At 39.0% G+C, this 17,463-nt stretch overlaps 1 protein-coding gene across 20 annotated transcripts in view; it reads right to left on the reverse strand.

Annotated features, from left to right (window-relative positions):
* PIP4K2A (phosphatidylinositol-5-phosphate 4-kinase type 2 alpha) overlaps positions 1-17,463 on the reverse strand; it is a 485,936-nt gene that overhangs the window by 302,282 nt on the left and 166,191 nt on the right. For 14 of the 20 annotated variants that reach the window (XM_079913298.1, XM_079913294.1, XM_079913292.1 and 11 more), the window contains one exon: positions 17,268-17,373. The exons of the other annotated variants lie outside the window; for them this stretch is intronic. The gene's annotated coding sequence lies outside the window, so the exon portion shown is untranslated. The remainder of the gene's footprint in view (positions 1-17,267; positions 17,374-17,463) is intronic. 20 annotated transcript variants of the gene reach the window in all.

A 17,463-nucleotide genomic window follows, 5' to 3' on the forward strand; every position in this document is an offset into this window, starting at 1 on the left:
TCCACTGCGAGAGTTACACACATGTAAAAATCTTTTTTGATAAGAAATAATGGAAAATGAGGCATTGGAGATATTAGTCACACTTGTATGTTGTATTTTCTTGATATATCTTCCTGGAACATACCAATAAAATAAATGAAAATTCAAAAGAGTGATTACCCCTGAGGAAGGGAATAAAATCTGCAAAGGAGTACAAATATGTTGTTAAACAATTCTGGTTAAATGTCATGTCTTTAAAAATAATCTGAAGCAAGGATGACAAACTTGAACATTCGGTAAGCTGGTTTACTTATGGATTGTTAAATGAATTTCACTGTGTCTTTTTCTGATGGTCTTAAATATTTTATGCGTTAAATATGTATTGGTGGGCTTCCCTGGTGGCGCAGTGGTTAAGAATCCACCTGCCAATGCAGGGGACACGGGTTCGAGCCCTGGTCTGGGAAGATCCCACATGCCGTGGAGCAACAAAGCCCATGCGCCACAACTACTGAGCCTGCGCTCTAGAGCCCGTAAGCCACAACTGCTGAGCCCCTGAGCCACAACTACTGAGCCCGTGTGCCACAACTACTGAGCCTGCAATCTAGAGCCCGTGCTCCGCCACAAGAGAAGCCTCCACAATGAGAAGCCTGCACACTGCCACGAAGAGTAGACCCCACTCTCCGCAACTAGAGAAAGCCCATGCGCAGCAACGAGGACCCAGTGCAGCCAAACATAAATATATTAAAAAAAAAAGAAGAACGAAATGGAACTTCCCAGAGATGGAAAATACAATATTTAAAATAAAATTTTATTGGATAGGATTAGCAGCAGATTAGACATGCAGGGAGAAAAAGATCAGTAAACTCAAAAGCACTGCAAAAGAAACCACCCAAACTGAAGCAAGAAGAGGAAAAAAAAAAAGGATAAAAAAAATGAACAGAGTAGTGAACTATATTCAATATCTCATCACAAACTATAATGGAAAAGAAAAAATAAAAATGAACAGAGCCTTGGCATCCTGTGGGGCAATGAATATCAGGTGGTGCAGATTCCTGTAATTGGAGTGTGGAGGAAGAGGGGAAAGGACAAAACAGAAGTCATATGAAGATGCCTGAAGAAATAAGAGCCCCCCAATTTTCAAGTCAAATAAAAAAATTATAATCAACTTGTTGAGAGACAGTGAAAAACAATATTAAAGGCAGAAGAAGGAGAAGGGGAGGGAAGACATTACACACAGGAGGAAAAAAGAATAATCACTGACATCAGAAACAATGCAAGCTGGAAGAGAGAGGAAGAACATTTCTAAGGTGATGAAAGGGGGAAAAAGACCCTAAAGTTTTATATCTAGGAAAAATATCCTTCAAAAAGACAGACAAAAAATAAATAAATGTTCAGGCAAACAGAGAAACAGAAAATTAATGGTCAGGAAAGCTGCACAACAAAAAACATTAAAGAAAGTTCATTCTTCAGGCCATTGAAAGATGATCCCTAATACAGATTCAGATCTACATAAAGGAATGAAGAACACCGGAAAGAGTAAATATATGAGCAAATATTAATGACTTTTTTCCCTTATTTAAAAAATAATTAAATAGACAACTAATGAGAACATACTGTATAGCACAGGGAACTCTACTGTGGTGACCTAAATGGGAAGGAAATCCAAAAAAAGAGGGGATATATGTATATGTATAGCTGATTCATTTTGCTATACAGTAGAAACACAACACTGTAAAGCAACTATACTCCAATAAAAATTAATTAAAAAATAAAAATAAGAAAAAAAATAATTGGCTATGCAAAACAAAATTAATGCCAATGTATTTGTGGTTTTTACCACGTGGAGAAATAGTGTATGATGATAATAGCACAAAGGATAGGAAGGGATTAAGTGAAATCACAGTCTATGTAAAGCCGTATGATATTATTTGAAGGTGGACAGTGACAAGTTAAAGACGGATATTATAACCCCTTGAGCAGTGATGACATCAGGGATCTGGGTAGAGGTCTGTGGGAACTCCGAGTACTTCTGCAGCTTTTCTGTAAGTCTAAAATTATTTCAAAATAAAAAGTTAAAAAGGAACAATATATGTATTGGGTACATTGGATCTTATGTTAATTTTATCTCAAAAACATTGATTTTAACAAAGATGATCCAGCTATGTCTCCTCTCTGTGTGTCATAGAGTCAACTTCATTTCCGAGGTGGTTCCCATAAAGGTCTCAAGACTTCTGCCAGCTGCAGCTGGGACTGCTAGTTTCATCACGTCTATCAGGGGAGAGGGCGAGCACCTTATAGGAAGTTCCCATAATTCTTTCACAGAGAGCCCCTAAACATCTTATATCTCACTGCACTGACTGGGTCACATGTCTACTCCTGAAGAGAGCCTTGTGGCCTGGAAAACAGCATATCCTGAATTACTAAAGCCAATCAGGGCTCACCCTGGAGCTGGGGGTGGCGTCAGTCACAACTAAACCTCGCTACTGGGAAAGTCAGGGTTTTGTTAGGACAATGATAGAAAGAAATGTATGCTGGGGAGGCAGCCGACAAATGCCTGGAAGAGATGGCTTCTGGGTTGCTATAAGCAAAATATATGTTAAATTCCCAACCTAAGAGGTTCTAAAGACTAATTATCAGCATTACTTAACTACAGCTATTTTATCATTCTACTTGCTTTTTCCAATCAGAGAAATTTCCAAAGAATTTGGATGGGCTTACACTGGGTAATACCATTTAGATAAAATATTCGATAAACTCAACTCAATGATTTTCATGACTTCCAGAAGACACACCATTCCATTCTCTTTCCTCTCTCCTCTACTTGACAGACTCTTTCTTTCTTTTTCCTCCTTCTCTTATTTTCCCCACTCTTTTTGTCCTGAACACCTTGTTTACAGTAACACAGGTAGAGAAATCCTTGAGTCAAGTGCAATGCCAAGTGAAATTAGTTTGACAGTCCTGCTGCTTTCAAAGAATAAGTCTGTCCTACCAATGCTGGGTCTTTGATTTTTCCAATGGCTATGAAATGTAAAAATGGTTAGTGTTACATATAAAAAGGACAAATGTTCTAACTGTGAGCTCTTTCCAGTGGGAATAATCAGTTTAAGAGTGAGGATTAGAACCTCTGCAAACAGAAGAATGCATTTACTGAGAGTCTTCCCTCACTCTTGCTTACCGTACCCAATTTTCTCAAACCTTCATTGGTAGATGTTTCCCCAGTGACTGCCATGGAGGAAAACTGTCATTTTCCTAAGCCTGCTTAAGTGCTTCTAGGCTTGACTGTTTCTAGCCTTGACTGCATCTAACACTTTTGGGACAAATTTCAATCTTCCTAGGAATAATAATTAACTAGTTTCAGAGTTTGCCAATAACGGGAATACACATCAAATAATATATTGTCTGCAATTATGTTTCAGTTAGCATGCTATTATATAATTAGCAATTTTTAGATTACTATAATAATCAAAAGAGCATATATTTTGATAATGTGCTGATTACATGGCCCACAAAATATCTTAACTCTTCAGGAGAGGCTTGTCTCTGAGCATTTTTAAAATTCATACAGTAGAAAGTCAGCTCATCTAGATTCTCAGCTGCAAACCACTTAACAAATCCAGAGTGAATTTTAAAAATGCCAACCCTGCTATCTGAAGAGCCTGCTATTGTGCCAGATTCCGCTGATGGAAGAATGTTTTCACAGCTTGAATATCAATCCTGAAAAAATATCCAAGAGAAAGCAGAAATAGTAGACAAAGGAGAAGACTATAAACCCAAGAAAGGATGTATTATTTCCCTTAGCTATAAGTGGTCTGGACTAATGATTCCCTGAATACTGACTTTGCACATTTGTCCATTTTAGACATGTTACTTTTACTTTTACTATTTCTAACATTAAAACATTTCACACTATTCACTGTTAATAATTCACAATTTAGTTGAGTGTTAATTTTTTAAAAGGCTAAGTATAATGTGTACATATTTAACCAAGTTTACAAATCAAAGCAAATAATTATTCTTTTTTCCCTAGAACATAAAATATTCTGTGATATTTCAGTGGGAATTGGAAAAACTAAATGTGAGTGGGTGAAGCCAGGATCTACAATAACTGACCTCATACCCAACCCAGCGGGAGAGTTAAGAGATTCTAGAGCCACGTTGTCCAAGAGAATATAGTGAGAGCCACATAGGTAACGTCTAACTTCCTAGTAGCCATATAACAAGGCAAAAAGAAACAGGTGAGATTAGTTTTAGTAATATATTCTATTTAGCCTAATATATGTAACATATAATCAATATACAATTATTAATAATATATTTTGGGGCTTCCCTGGTGGCGCAGTGATTGAGAGTCTGCCTGCCGATGCAGGGGACACGGGTTCGTGCCCCGGTCTGGGAAGATCCCACATGCCGCGGAGAGGCTGGGCCCGTGAGCCGTGGCCGCTGAGCCTGCGCGTCCGGAGCCTGTGCTCCGCAATGGGAGAGGCCACAGCAGTTAGAGGCCCGCGTACCGCAAAAAAAAAAAAAAAAAAAAAAAAAAAAAAAAAATATATATATATATATATATATATATATTTTGCTTTTCTCATACTATGTCTTTGAAATCCAGTGTGTAGTGTACTTACCAGCACACCTCAACTTGGACCAGCCACATTTTAAGTGCTCCAGAGCCACATGGGTCTGGTGGATACCATATTAGACAACCCAGCTCTAGGTAGATTTGCCAAGGATCGATATCATTTGCTTCTCAGACTTTTGGAAGACAAATTAGATTAATAGTTTTTTTTTTTTTTTTTTTTTGCGGTATGCGGGCCTCTCACTGCTGCAGCCTCTCCCGCCGCGGAGCACAGGCTCCGGACGCACAGGCCCAGCGGCCATGGCTCATGGGCCCAGCCGCTCCGCGGCATGTGGGATCTTCCCGGACCGGGGCACGAACCCATGTCCCCTGCATCGGCAGGCGGACTCCCAACCACCGCGCCACCAGGGAAGCCCAGATTAATGGATTTTTTAAATGTAAACTTCTTATTGAAGTATAAAAAAGTACAGAAAAATGCACAAATCCTAAATGCATTTGGATGAGTTTTCATGAAGAACATAGCTGTTTAACTATAATCCAGGTCATGAGATGAACATTAAGAGAACCACAAAAGGTCCCTCAAAATCCCCTTAGATTTTTAAAAATTAATTAATTAATTAACTAATTAAAATTTTTGTCTGCGTTGGGTCCTTGTTGCTGCCCATGGGCTTTGTCTGGTTGCGGCAAGCAGGGGCTACTCTTCCTTGGGGGGCGCGGGCTTCTCACTGCGGTGGCTTCTCTTGTTGCGCAGCATGGGCTCTAGGCTTGCGGGCTTCAGTAGCTGCAGCACGCAGGCTTAGTAGTTGTGGCACACGGGCTTAGTTGCTCTGCGGCATGTGGGATCTTCCCGGACCAGGGCTTGAACCCGTGTTGCCTGAATTGGCAGGCAGATTCTTAACCACTGCACCACCAGGGAAGTCCAGATTTTCTTTTAATATCACAAATATGAAGACATTGCTTTCCTCGCCCTCCCTCCCTCAAGTGGATCTACTTATATAACCAGGAAGAGGATATTGCTGACGCACACTGAAAGCCAGTCCTTGGGTGCTCAGGGCCATGACTTAGTGGCCATGAATCTGGATTATGGGCCCTCACAAATGTGAAGAAATCCTCATGGGATCATGCCAGGAAAGCAGGCTTGGGAAAGCAGGACATCCCTGACTACATAAAAAAATTGGCTCTACCTATATTTGTCCAGGCTCTCATTTCGTTTCAAATATAAGGTGATTTAGACTCAAATAGCTTTTTAATCTGCTTTCTTGCTTCACATCGTCATTACATATGAGAGTAGGGTAATGATGAAAAAATTATTCTCAGTTATACCAACTTGCACAGAATTTTGTGACGACCATAAACGTTTTTGATCAGAGGCAAAATTCTCTCTTGGCATAAGAAGAGCTGGGTATACAACATATGCTCTGGAAATACTTGGTAACAGGAGCATGAGAGGCCAGAGCAAGCATCCAAGCATTTTATGTATTCTTCTGAAAAAATATTTTTTGGAAGGCTATATCTGAGATTTATAGACGTAAAATCTTTCTAGAGCCAGGTTGGGGGCTGGGGCACAAAGGGTCAGAGTGAGGATAAGTATGAGTGCAGGGAAGCAAACGCAGCCAAGCTAGAGATTAAATCACACATCTCTGACCTCTCCTTTAGGACCCTCTGCCTGGGACGGGAGAGCTGCACGCCTTCAAGGCCCTTCCCAAAAAGAGAGCAGTCTCATCAACAGCATAGATCAAAATGGCTCTCCCAGGAAATAGAACACCTTGCTCCCACGGTGAGCGTGATGTCTCTCTCTTCCTTTCTGGCACATCCTTCCCAGTAGGGTGACTTTCTCTGGGGGAAAAAAGTGTCTAGGCTATTTTCAAGCACCTGACAAATGAAGATCATAATGAGAGCCGGTCGACCACAGAGCTATTTAAGCGGTTAAAGATAGAAAATGGTATTGGCGAAAACCCAGTCTTTCCATAGCTTAGTGACTATTTTGTCATAACCTATTCTGGAGAAAGTGAAATCATTTTATAATATTGGTGTCGAGGAAAGGAGGCTGAGGATTCCACGTTATATCGTTTGTTCTATCTCATAGAATATGACTTAACCCTTTCTGTATCTGAGCGTGATGGAAATCCATATCTTCATGAGGTCCTGGGGCCTGGCCAGGAAATGGGGTGGCAACACTAGATCTGCCCGGGAATGAACCCTGTCCAATTTCCCACAAGACTTCTGGGAAGGTTGTTTGATTGAGTACCTCTGAGAAACTTTTTGCCCAGATGAATAGGGCATTAGAACGTTCAAGAATAAAATAAGTTAGTATAATCTTAATAATTATGTGCAAAACAGATCTCACTTCCCAGAAAAGAAAACCACAAGACAAAGTAACGAGAGTTCTAAATTTACTTTTTAAAAATATTTTCAGCTTTGTTGAGGTTTAATTGACATATAAAATTTTAAGGTATTTAAAGTGTCCATCGGGGAGATATGATAGATGTCTACATTGTGAAAGGATCCCCTCCATCAGTTAATTAACACATCTCTCACCTCACCAAAACAGTCAGTGATAGCTACATAGTTATTGCTTGTATTTAGCAAAAAGAGTGGAGATCTAGCTCCCTGAAGGCAGTTTTTAACAGCAGCAAGAGCCTGATCGCCAGATAACCGCGGACAATGCCTAAAACCCACCCATTTCCATTACAACGCAGCCTGAGGAGGAAGGAGAAAAAGAAGAGAAAGATGGCAACCACGTGTAAAAGAAACCATGAAGTTTTACTTTCTCTGGCTCTTCCACCTACCTTCTGTCCCAACCTACATTTTACTCCCTGATAAAGCTCTAAATGGCTAATCTGAGCAGAGTACATAGCTAAAGCTGTACTAGAACTTTTCTTTGTGTACATTCTTCCCTAGATGAGCTTATCATTCTCCTGAATTTGCATACCTTCTATATATTCATACCAACAACTCCTAGATCTATCAATATACATCCACGGCACAAACCTTTCCTCTGAGCTTCAGGCACACAAATAGAGCTTCATAGTAGACACTTCCAAACACATGGTTTATAGGTACAGCAAATTCAGTAAGTCCAATTGAGCCTGGGATGTTTCCCTGACAAACCTGTTCTCTTGCAGTGTTCTCTGACTCAGTGAATGGCACTTAGTTGCCCAAGTCTGACACCTGGGAGTCATCCACCACACGTCCCAGGTCAGTACTCCAACTTCCAGTCAATCACTAAATCCTTTTCATTCTAGCTCCTTCAAATATTTTTTTTAATTAATTAATTTAATTTATTTTTAGCTGTGTTTGGTCTTCATTGCTGCACACGGGCTTTCTCCAGCTGCCACGAGCAGGGGCTACTCTTCGTTGCGGTGCATGGGCTTCTCATTATGGCGGCTTCTCTTGTTGCAGAGCACAGGCTCTAGGCACCCGGGCTTCAGTAGTTGTAGCACAAGGGCTCAGTAGTTGTGGCTCTCGGGCTCTAGAGCACAGGCTCAGTAGTTGTGGTGCACGGGCTTAGTTGCTCCGTGGCATGTGGGATCTTTCCGGACCAGGGCTCGAACCCGTGTGCCCTGCATTGGCAGGGGAATTCTTAACCACTGCGCCACCAGGGAAGCCCTAGCTCCTTCAAATCTTAAGTCCATCCACTTCAGCTCAAGATGGAGGGCACAGTCCTCCAGACTGCCAACTCTGCCCAAGACTTCTGACACCAGCCGGAAGTTTGGGGGCTCCCAGAGCTACCCTCACTTCCGACTAGCTGCCTACAAATACAGGGGTCCCCACAGACACTCTCAGGCTTGATAATTTGGTAGAATGACTCACAGAACTCAGGAAAGTACTGTATGTACAATTATGATTTTATTACAGCAAAGAGTAAAAGTCAGAACCAGCGAAAGGAAGAGATGCATGGGGCAGAATTTGGGACTGAGAGGGCTCCAGACTTAAGCTTCCATGTCCACATGTTGGTGTCCAGAGATTTTACTGAGGCATTAAGTAGGCATGTTGATTGAGTCATGGCCTACTCTGTTAAACTCAATCTCCAGCCCTCTCTCCTTCTTAGAGGTCAGACTAGCATCACATGGCTCAAAGTCCCAACCCTCTAATCACATGATTGATCTCTCTGGTGTGGCCAGTCCTCACTTTAAGACTTCTGGTGTAGGAAGAACCCGCCAATGAGGCATCTCTTATCATAACCTATCAGAATGTCCACCATGAGTCATTTACCAGCAAAAACTGTTAGGTGTGCTTTGAGGGGTCACCATGAATAACAACACATTCCTATCACTTGGGACATTCCAAGGGTATAAAGTTAACCCCTGGGTGCAGGAACAAGGCCAGCCCTCTCTCTGAGTAAAGTTAATTCATCACTGTCCGCATCTTAGATCTGGCAGGTTGGTGCTCAGGACAGACAGGCTGCATTCTTTTCTTAACTGTATATAAGAGACCAAAGGCCAAGAATAAGCAAATTAGGGCTTGGGGAGATTTTAGTCTACAAATGCCATAAGCACACTTTATTTTGTCTTCAGCTGCTAAAACTTCATGGTATAGACAAGGAAGAATTAATATTACCAGATATACCCCCAAACAATGACCGCTATACTAAGGCTTAGTTAAACCAAAGGTTACAACAATTTTGGCTTACCTCCTTCTGGTTATTTATAGTTTACAAAGTGCTTTATATACCTTATCCTTGGATTGTTAGTCATACTGTAAAAAGAATATAAAAATTAATTCAAAAATTGAGCAACAGGACTTCCCTGGTGGCACAGTGGTTAAGAATCTGCCTGCCAATGCAGGGGACATGGGTTCGAGCCCTGGTCTGGAAAGATTCCGCATGCCATGGAGCAACTAAGCCCATGCACCACAACTACTGAGCCTGTGCTCTAGAGCCCACGAGCCACAACTACTGAGTCCGTGTGCCACAACTACTGAAGCCCGGGTGCCTAGAGCCCGTGCTCTGCAACAAGAGAAGCCACTGCAATGAGAAGCCCGCGCACTGCAATGAAGAGTAGCCCCAGCTCACCAGAGCTTGAGAAAGCCCATGCACAGCAACGAAGACCCAATTCAGCCAAAAGTAAATAAATAAATAAATTTTTAAAAAAATTGAGTGACAATTAGCAGAGCAAAAAGATTATTCAACTTAATTCATTTAAGAATTAAGTTGTGCTAGAATTCATTTTTCTAACAGTTGATTTGCTAATTTAGATTCCTCTAGGAAGTCTGTTATGTGGCAATCCTTTGTTAATATAGTTCAAGATATTTTGTTAATTTGAAAGTTCAGAATTTCATATGCAATAGTTTTTTGAGTTTTTTTTCTCTCTAAAACCAAATTTGTGTTAGTGTGACATGAAAAAATTAAGATAAAGTAGATGATGAGGGGCTTCCCTGGTGGCACAGTAGTGGTTAAGAATCCACCTGCCAAGGCAGGGGACACGGGTTCGATCCCTGGTCTGGGAAGATCCCACATGCCGCGGAGCAACTAAGCCCATGCGCCACAACTACTGAGTCCGCGTGCCACAACTACTGGAGTCCTCGTGCCTAGAGCCCACGAGAGAAAGCCCATGCACAGCAATGAGGACCCAACGCAGCCAAAAATACATAAATTTATTAAAAAAGAAGTAGGTGATGAAATTTTTTTTGGAAGGAAGATGTTTGTCATTTAAGCAGAATATTTTCCCCCTTTCCCCTAAATAGGGTGAAATTCATGTCTCTTTTTGAGAATGTGTGAAAGTTCTTTACTTCTGATATAATATCAACCTACCTACCAGTAATTTTCAGATGCAGAAAGTTATGCCCTCACCCTTTCCTTTCAAATTTTCTATATTTAAACTTTTCACAAATTCATACTGACCAAACTAAGGAGGCTTAGCTATAATGATGATATTTTTCTAAATCTTTAAAAAAGTGGTTTCAGATACTTTATTTAGAAAAAAACAACTAACTAAAGGATCTGGTCATGACAACAGACCGAGCTCACACCAAAGGCTTTCTATGCCTCCCAAACCCTAGAAATAAGATAAAATAAATATAATAAACTAGTAAATCTATAACTATTCTAGAAGATAAGAATAGCAGTTGAAGACCAAAAACTATAAGGTTCTTCTAAAGTATGGAAAGCAGATAGGTCCAAAATTTTAAAACCACAGCTGGAAATTCAAGAAGAACTGCTATAAAAGGCCATTTATGAATCGATAGATGTATTCCAGTGTATCCGTTAGGGAGGGAGAGAAACAGGACCAGTAGTGGAGATATCTACATCCCTATGTACAAAGAGATTTGTTACAGGGTTACCACTTGCTCAATTGTGGGAGCTAGTTAAGTGGTCTCTATGAAGCTATTGTCTCTGCATTTGATGCTGAAGCTTGAAGTCCACAGGGCAGGCCGTCACGTGGAAAGATTGTGAGCAGAACGGAACCCACAAACGCAAACTGAAACTCCGTAAGGACAGACTGAAACCTGTGCTCATTCTTGCTACTCCTGACATTGGTGTCATTGGTGCCATTGTGTCATAGAGCTAAACATGCAAACCTGACTCAGGGGTCAGAGAAGTGGAAGGGTGATCCAGGGGAAGGGAGAACAATTGCAGGCTTAGCTGCAATTGCTTTGTGCCTGTAAGATACAGCAGCAGATGGGTAACAACATGTGAGCATCCTAACCAGAAACATACAAGAAAGGGAATTCTAGGAAATGTAGTCCAGCCTACTAGCCAAGGTTAGCACATGACAAAGCTGGAATGCAAGAAAAGAAAAAAGAAAAGAAATCAGTGAAACAACTTATTAAAGCTAAATGTGCTAGAGACAAATACTCTATGATTTCACTTATATGTGGAATCTAAAAACCAAAACAAATGAACAAACATAACAAAACAGAAACAGAGTTATAGATACAGAGAACAAACAGGCAGTTGCCAGAGAGGAGTCGGGGTGGGGGGGTGGCAGAATGAGAGAAATAGGTGAGGGAGATTCAGAGATACAAACTTCCAGTTATTGGTATGAAATGTACAGTGTGGGCAATATGGTCAATAATTATGTAATATTTTTGTACAGTGAGGGGTGGTAACTAGACTTATTGTGGTGATCATTTTAAAACATATAGAAATATCCAATCACTATGTTGTGTAACAGGAACTAACACAGTGTTGTAGGTCAATTACACCTCAAAAACAAACAAAGAAGGTCATAGAAAAACGGATCAGATTTGTGGTTACCAGAGGCCTGGAGTTGGGGGGAGAGGAAATTGTATGAAGGTGGTCAAAATGTACAAACTTCCGGTTAAAAGATAAATAAGTATTAGGGTTGTAATGTACAACATCATAAATATAATTAAGACTGTTGTATGCTATATATAAAAATTGTTAAGAGAGTAAGTCCTAAGAATTCTCATCACAAGGAAAATAATTTTTTTTCTATTTCTTTAATTCTGTATCTAAATGAGATGATGGATGTTTGCTAAACTTATTATGGTAATCATTTCATGATATATGTAAGTCAAATCATTACACCGTATACCTTAAACTTATATAGTGCTGTATGTCAATTACATCTCAATAAAACTGGAAGAGAAAACAAACAAAAACTAAAATTTAACACTATTTTAGTTTCCTAAAATGTATTAGGAAAAATTGGATAATGAAGGGAGATACAGAAAAAAAATACTAGGAAAAAAAAAAAAGGAGAAAAATACACTTAAATGTGTTGATTTTTTTTTTAAAAAATGTAAAGCAAAATCAATAAAAATTACAAATAATATTTTAGAAGAATTCAATATATGAAACAGTAGGAGTGAGGCAGGAGGGAGTAGAGGGAAAGGAAAAAACAAAATGTTTCTGAGATTCTGCTGATTAAGTAAAAGATATAGCTATTGGCTAATTCTAACAACAATAAAAAAGTGACTTTAAGAATGCACTTTAAAATTATGGAAGCAAAAACAAAAAGGTGAAATAAAGACTTTCTCAGACAATAAAAAGCTTAGGAAATTTTTTTGCTTATAGCAACGCACTTTAAGAAATGCTAAAAACTGTTTTACTGACGGCAAGTGATACTAGATGGAAACTTAAATCTATGCAACTGAATAAAGAGTGTTGGAAAAGGTAAATATGTGGGTAAATATAAAATACTTATTTCTCATTTTAAAATATCATAAAAAGACAATTGACTGCTTAAGGCAAAAATAATAATACTTTATATTTTATAACATATATAGAAGTAACATATATAGAAGTAAATATTTATATTTATATTTTTATAACATATATAGAAGTAAAGTTTATAACATATATAGAAGTAAAGTAAAGTAAAGTTTATAACATATATAGAAGTAAAACGCATGATAATAGCACAAAGCAAGGGAGACGGGTAATTAGTGTATATTGTTGTAAGGTTATTATATTGTGCAGTGATGCAATATTATTTGATGGTAGAATGTTATAAGTAAAGATGAATATTGCAAACTCTACAACCACCCCTGGTACCCTCAAAAAACAAACAAATAACAAGCAATTCAAAGAGATATAACTCTAATGAAAAGCCAGTAGAGAAGATACAGTGGAATACTAAAAAAAAGTCAAAAGAATTAAGAAAAAAACGGGGAGAAAAAAAGAACATATGGGACAAATAAACAGCAAAGAGCAAGATGGCAGACTTAAATCCAACTATATCAGAAATTAAATTTAATGTAAGTGGCCTAAATACTCCAATTAAAAGACAAAGCCTTAGTGAAATAAGTCAAACAAAGAAAGGCAAATACTATATGATATCACTTATATATAGAATCTGAAAAATAATACAAATGAATGTATATACAAAACAGAAACAGATTCACAGACATGAAAAACAAACTTGTGGTTACCAAAGGGGAGAGGGAAGGGGGAGGGACAAATTAAGAGTATGGGATTAACAAGTACAAACTACTATACATAAACAACGAGGATTTACTGTATAGCACAGGGAATTACACCCATTATCTGTAATAACCTATAATGGAATATAACCTGCAAAAATACCGAATCACTATGCTGTACACCTGAAACTAATACAATATTGTAAATCAACTATACTTCAATAAAAAAAAAAAGAAAAAACCTGCCAGACAGGATAAAATGACAAAAGCCAACTACATGCATGTTAAAAGAGATGCATATTAAATAGAAAGACACTGAAATGTTGAATGTTAATGGACAGAAAAAGATAAACATAAACCATAAGAAAAGAAAACTGACATGGCTACATTAATACTGTCTTCTGGCTTGCATAATTTCAGACAAAAAGTCTTTCTCTTTTTTATATTTGTTCCTCTGTATATAATGTGCCTTTTATTTTTTCCTGTCTGCTTTTAGAATTTGCTCTTAATCATAGGCAATTTAATTATGCTAAGTCTTGAGGCATTTTTCTTTGTTTTTATCTTGATTAGGATTTGTTACTATTCTTAGATCCTTGGATTTATACTTGACCTCAGATTCACAAAAATGGTTTGCCATTTTTCTGCTTTCCCCGTTCTTCTAGGACTCCAATTACACATATGTAAACGTGTCTCATAGATAATAAAGGATCTTTACTTATTTTTCCAGTTACTTTTCTCTTTACATTTCATATTAGAGTTTCTATTTGCTATGCCTTCTTCAAGTTCACTGATCTTTTCTTCGGCAGAATCCAATCAGCTGTTAAGTCCACCTGGTAACTTTTTATTTCAGATTTTGTATTTTTCAGCACTAGAAGTTACATTTATATAGTTTCATTTCTCTCCTCATTATGTTATGTATTCTTTTCATTCCTTGGCATATTTTTAATAGCAATTTTACAGTCAATTTCTACTAATATTATCATCATCATTCTGGTTCTGTTTTTATTAACTAATTTTTTCCTGCTGAATATGTCACATATTCTGCTTTTTTGCACAGCTGGTAATTTTTTTTTTTTTTTTTGCGGTACGCGGGCCTCTCCCTGCTGTGGCCTCTCCCGTTGAGGAGCACAGGCTCCGGACGCGCAGGCTCAGCGGCCATGGCTCACGGGCCCAGCCGCTCCGCGGCATGTGGGATCCTCCCAGACAGGGGCACGAACCCATGTCCCCTGAATCGGCAGGCGGACTCTCAACCACTGTGCCACCAGGGAAGCCCTACTTTTTTTATTGGATGCTGGATGTGAAAATTATGTTGTTGAGTGTCTGAATTTTTTAAAAAATTTTCTTTAAAAAGTGTTGAATTTTGCTATGGCTGGTAGGCAAATTATTTGCAGATCAGTTTGATCCTTTTGATGTTTAGTTATAAGCTTTGTTAGGGTCGGCAGACAGTGGCCTTTACTCTAGGCTATTTTAGCACTATTACTAAGTTGCAACCTTTCTATGGTCTCTGCTGAATACTCCAGCTTTTCAATATGGTTTCTCCATTGTAACTAATTAGAAAATAAAACATCTCTCAGCCCAATGTGAGCTCTGGGAATTTTCTAGTTTATAGCTCATTTGCAAAGCCTTATGGAGTTCTGCACTACACACATGCAGCTTAGTATTCAGCCGAAACCTCAACAGACCCTTATGCAGATTTGTACATTTTTGGAGCTCTAACTCTGTACAGTTCCCTCTTCCCCAATATTTTGCCTTGTAAATTCCATTCACCTTGGCATTCCCAAACTCCAATCCCTGTCTCTTTAGCTCAGTGAGACCACTGTCATCTGCCTGCTGCTCCCTTACTGTACTACAATATGGAAAGTACCTCTGGGCAGAAACCAATGGTGATCATCAGTTTCACTTTGTTTCATTTTTTCAAGTGTTACAGTCCTGACTGGTTTCCAATTTCTAAACACTGTTGTTTCAGATATTTTGTCCAATTTTCTAGTTGCTTATGGCTAGTCCAGTACCAGGTATTCTGTCATGGCTGAAAGAAGAAAACCTCTACACTTTCTCTTGTTTGTATCATTGAACCAATGAATCACATGAAAAATTACCTACCTCTGTACTTTTTAGATACATGACCCAATAAATTGCCTTTTTATTTTAAGACACTATGAGTTGGATTTTTCTGTTGCCTACAACCAAAATTTGTATCCTAAGTGATATACTATATAAAGACTTGGATTCATAGCTAAAAAGTGAAGTATTTATTTAGTATTTTATTATTTCGCCTACATTTTTTCCCAGATTGATCTTTAGCAATGCAAGCATTGTTCTAATTCAGTTCAGTTGCCTTCTGTCAACTACAAATTGGCACTTGACATTGGCATTTGTCATCTACCTCTACAAGGATTAAACCATGTCCTGCTGCAGCTGCTGACTTTCAACACCCGCTGAAAGGAGTTCATTGTGGAGAGCAGAGATGAGGCACTCTGTGCTCTGGGAAAAACGAGCAGAACAGGTCTTCAGATAGTTAGATAATTTCAGGAGCTGATTTTATGAGCCCAATTCTTGTATCTCCTCTTATCTAGAAAAGTACTAAAATCCTTCATGGTGACATCTGTTCCTCATGACTAACAGTAACCTTCACAAGACTAGCAGAAACCTTCTGCAAAAAATATGTGCTTGATTTCATGTACTCTCCCTTCACCAAATTCACATATATACTGACCTTCCCCCCTACCTCTGTGGAGCAGTTTCTCAGAGCTAACTGAAATGCTGTCTCCCGGTCTATAGTCCTCATTTTGCCCCAGATAAAACTTAACTCACAACTCTCATGTTATGCTTTTTTATTTTTAAGTCCACACTTCTATACACATTTACTGAAATGTGTCTACATACATTGAGCTAAATATAATTTGATGATATGCTAGATAACAAGAGTGTAAAGATAAAGTTACTGCTCTCAAGAAGCTGATAGTCTACTAAGGGGAGTTTACATATAAGCAAATAAGGACAATACAGGTTATTGTGGATTGAATTGTATCTCCTAAAATATGCAGAAGTCCTAACCTCTGATATCTGTGAATGTGAATTTAAGAATTTGGATAAAGGGTCTTTGCAGAGGCAATCAAATTAAGATGAGGTCATACTGAATTAGAGTAAGCCCTAATCCAAAGACTGCTTATCCTTATAAAAAGGAGGACATTTGGACACAGACACAGAGAGGAAAGCACCATGTGAAGACAGAAAGGCAGAGACACAAGGGAAGAAGGCCACATGACACAGAGAGGAAAGCACCATGTGAAGACAGAAAGGCAGAGACACAAGGGAAGAAGGCCACATGAAGACAGAGGCGGAGACTGGAGTGATTCATCTGCAAGCCAAGGAATGCTAAGGATTGCCAGCAACCACCAGAAGCTAGGAATAGACAAAGAAAGGACTGTCTTACAGAGCATTCAGGAAGAGCACGTCCCTGCCTACATCTTGATTTTGGACTTTCAGCTTCCAGAACTGTGAAAGAATAAATCTGTCTTGTTTTAAGCCACCCAGTTTGTGGTACTTTGTTATGGAAGCTCAAGGAGACTAATACAGTTTTATACACACAATGGTGGAAGCACATGGCAAAAATGTAGCACAGAGGAAGGAATAAAGCTTCTCCAGGACTCATAAGTGCTATGATGCATCTACTAAGTAGTGAGTAGAAGGACCAATTACTAGGCACCAATCCAAGTACTTTCCATCAGTCAGGAGAAGCCAGAAGGGAAGGGGAGGCAGAAAAATATTTCAAGAAATAATGGCTAAAATTTTTCCAAAATTGAGGAAAACCTTAAACCCACATATTCAAGATCATCAAATCTCAGGGGCTAAAAGCAAAAAGATTTCTCATGCACACAAAACTCACTGTGTTTCTGGGAGACCATTCCAGGTACTTGTCATGAAGGTGATGGCTCTGCAGGATCTGCCTCAGCTTTCCAGCCAACAACATCACACCATCCTCAGGATGGCCCCTAGTTGGTGATAAGCACGGCAATATATCAGGGCCTAGTCATTTCCTCCAAATGCAGAACTCCTCGGAAGGGCAATCTTTGCTCCAGAGT

The sequence above is a fragment of the Stenella coeruleoalba genome (assembly GCF_951394435.1).
Source record: "Stenella coeruleoalba genome assembly, chromosome: 2".
Classification (NCBI taxonomy): Eukaryota; Metazoa; Chordata; class Mammalia; order Artiodactyla; family Delphinidae; genus Stenella; species Stenella coeruleoalba.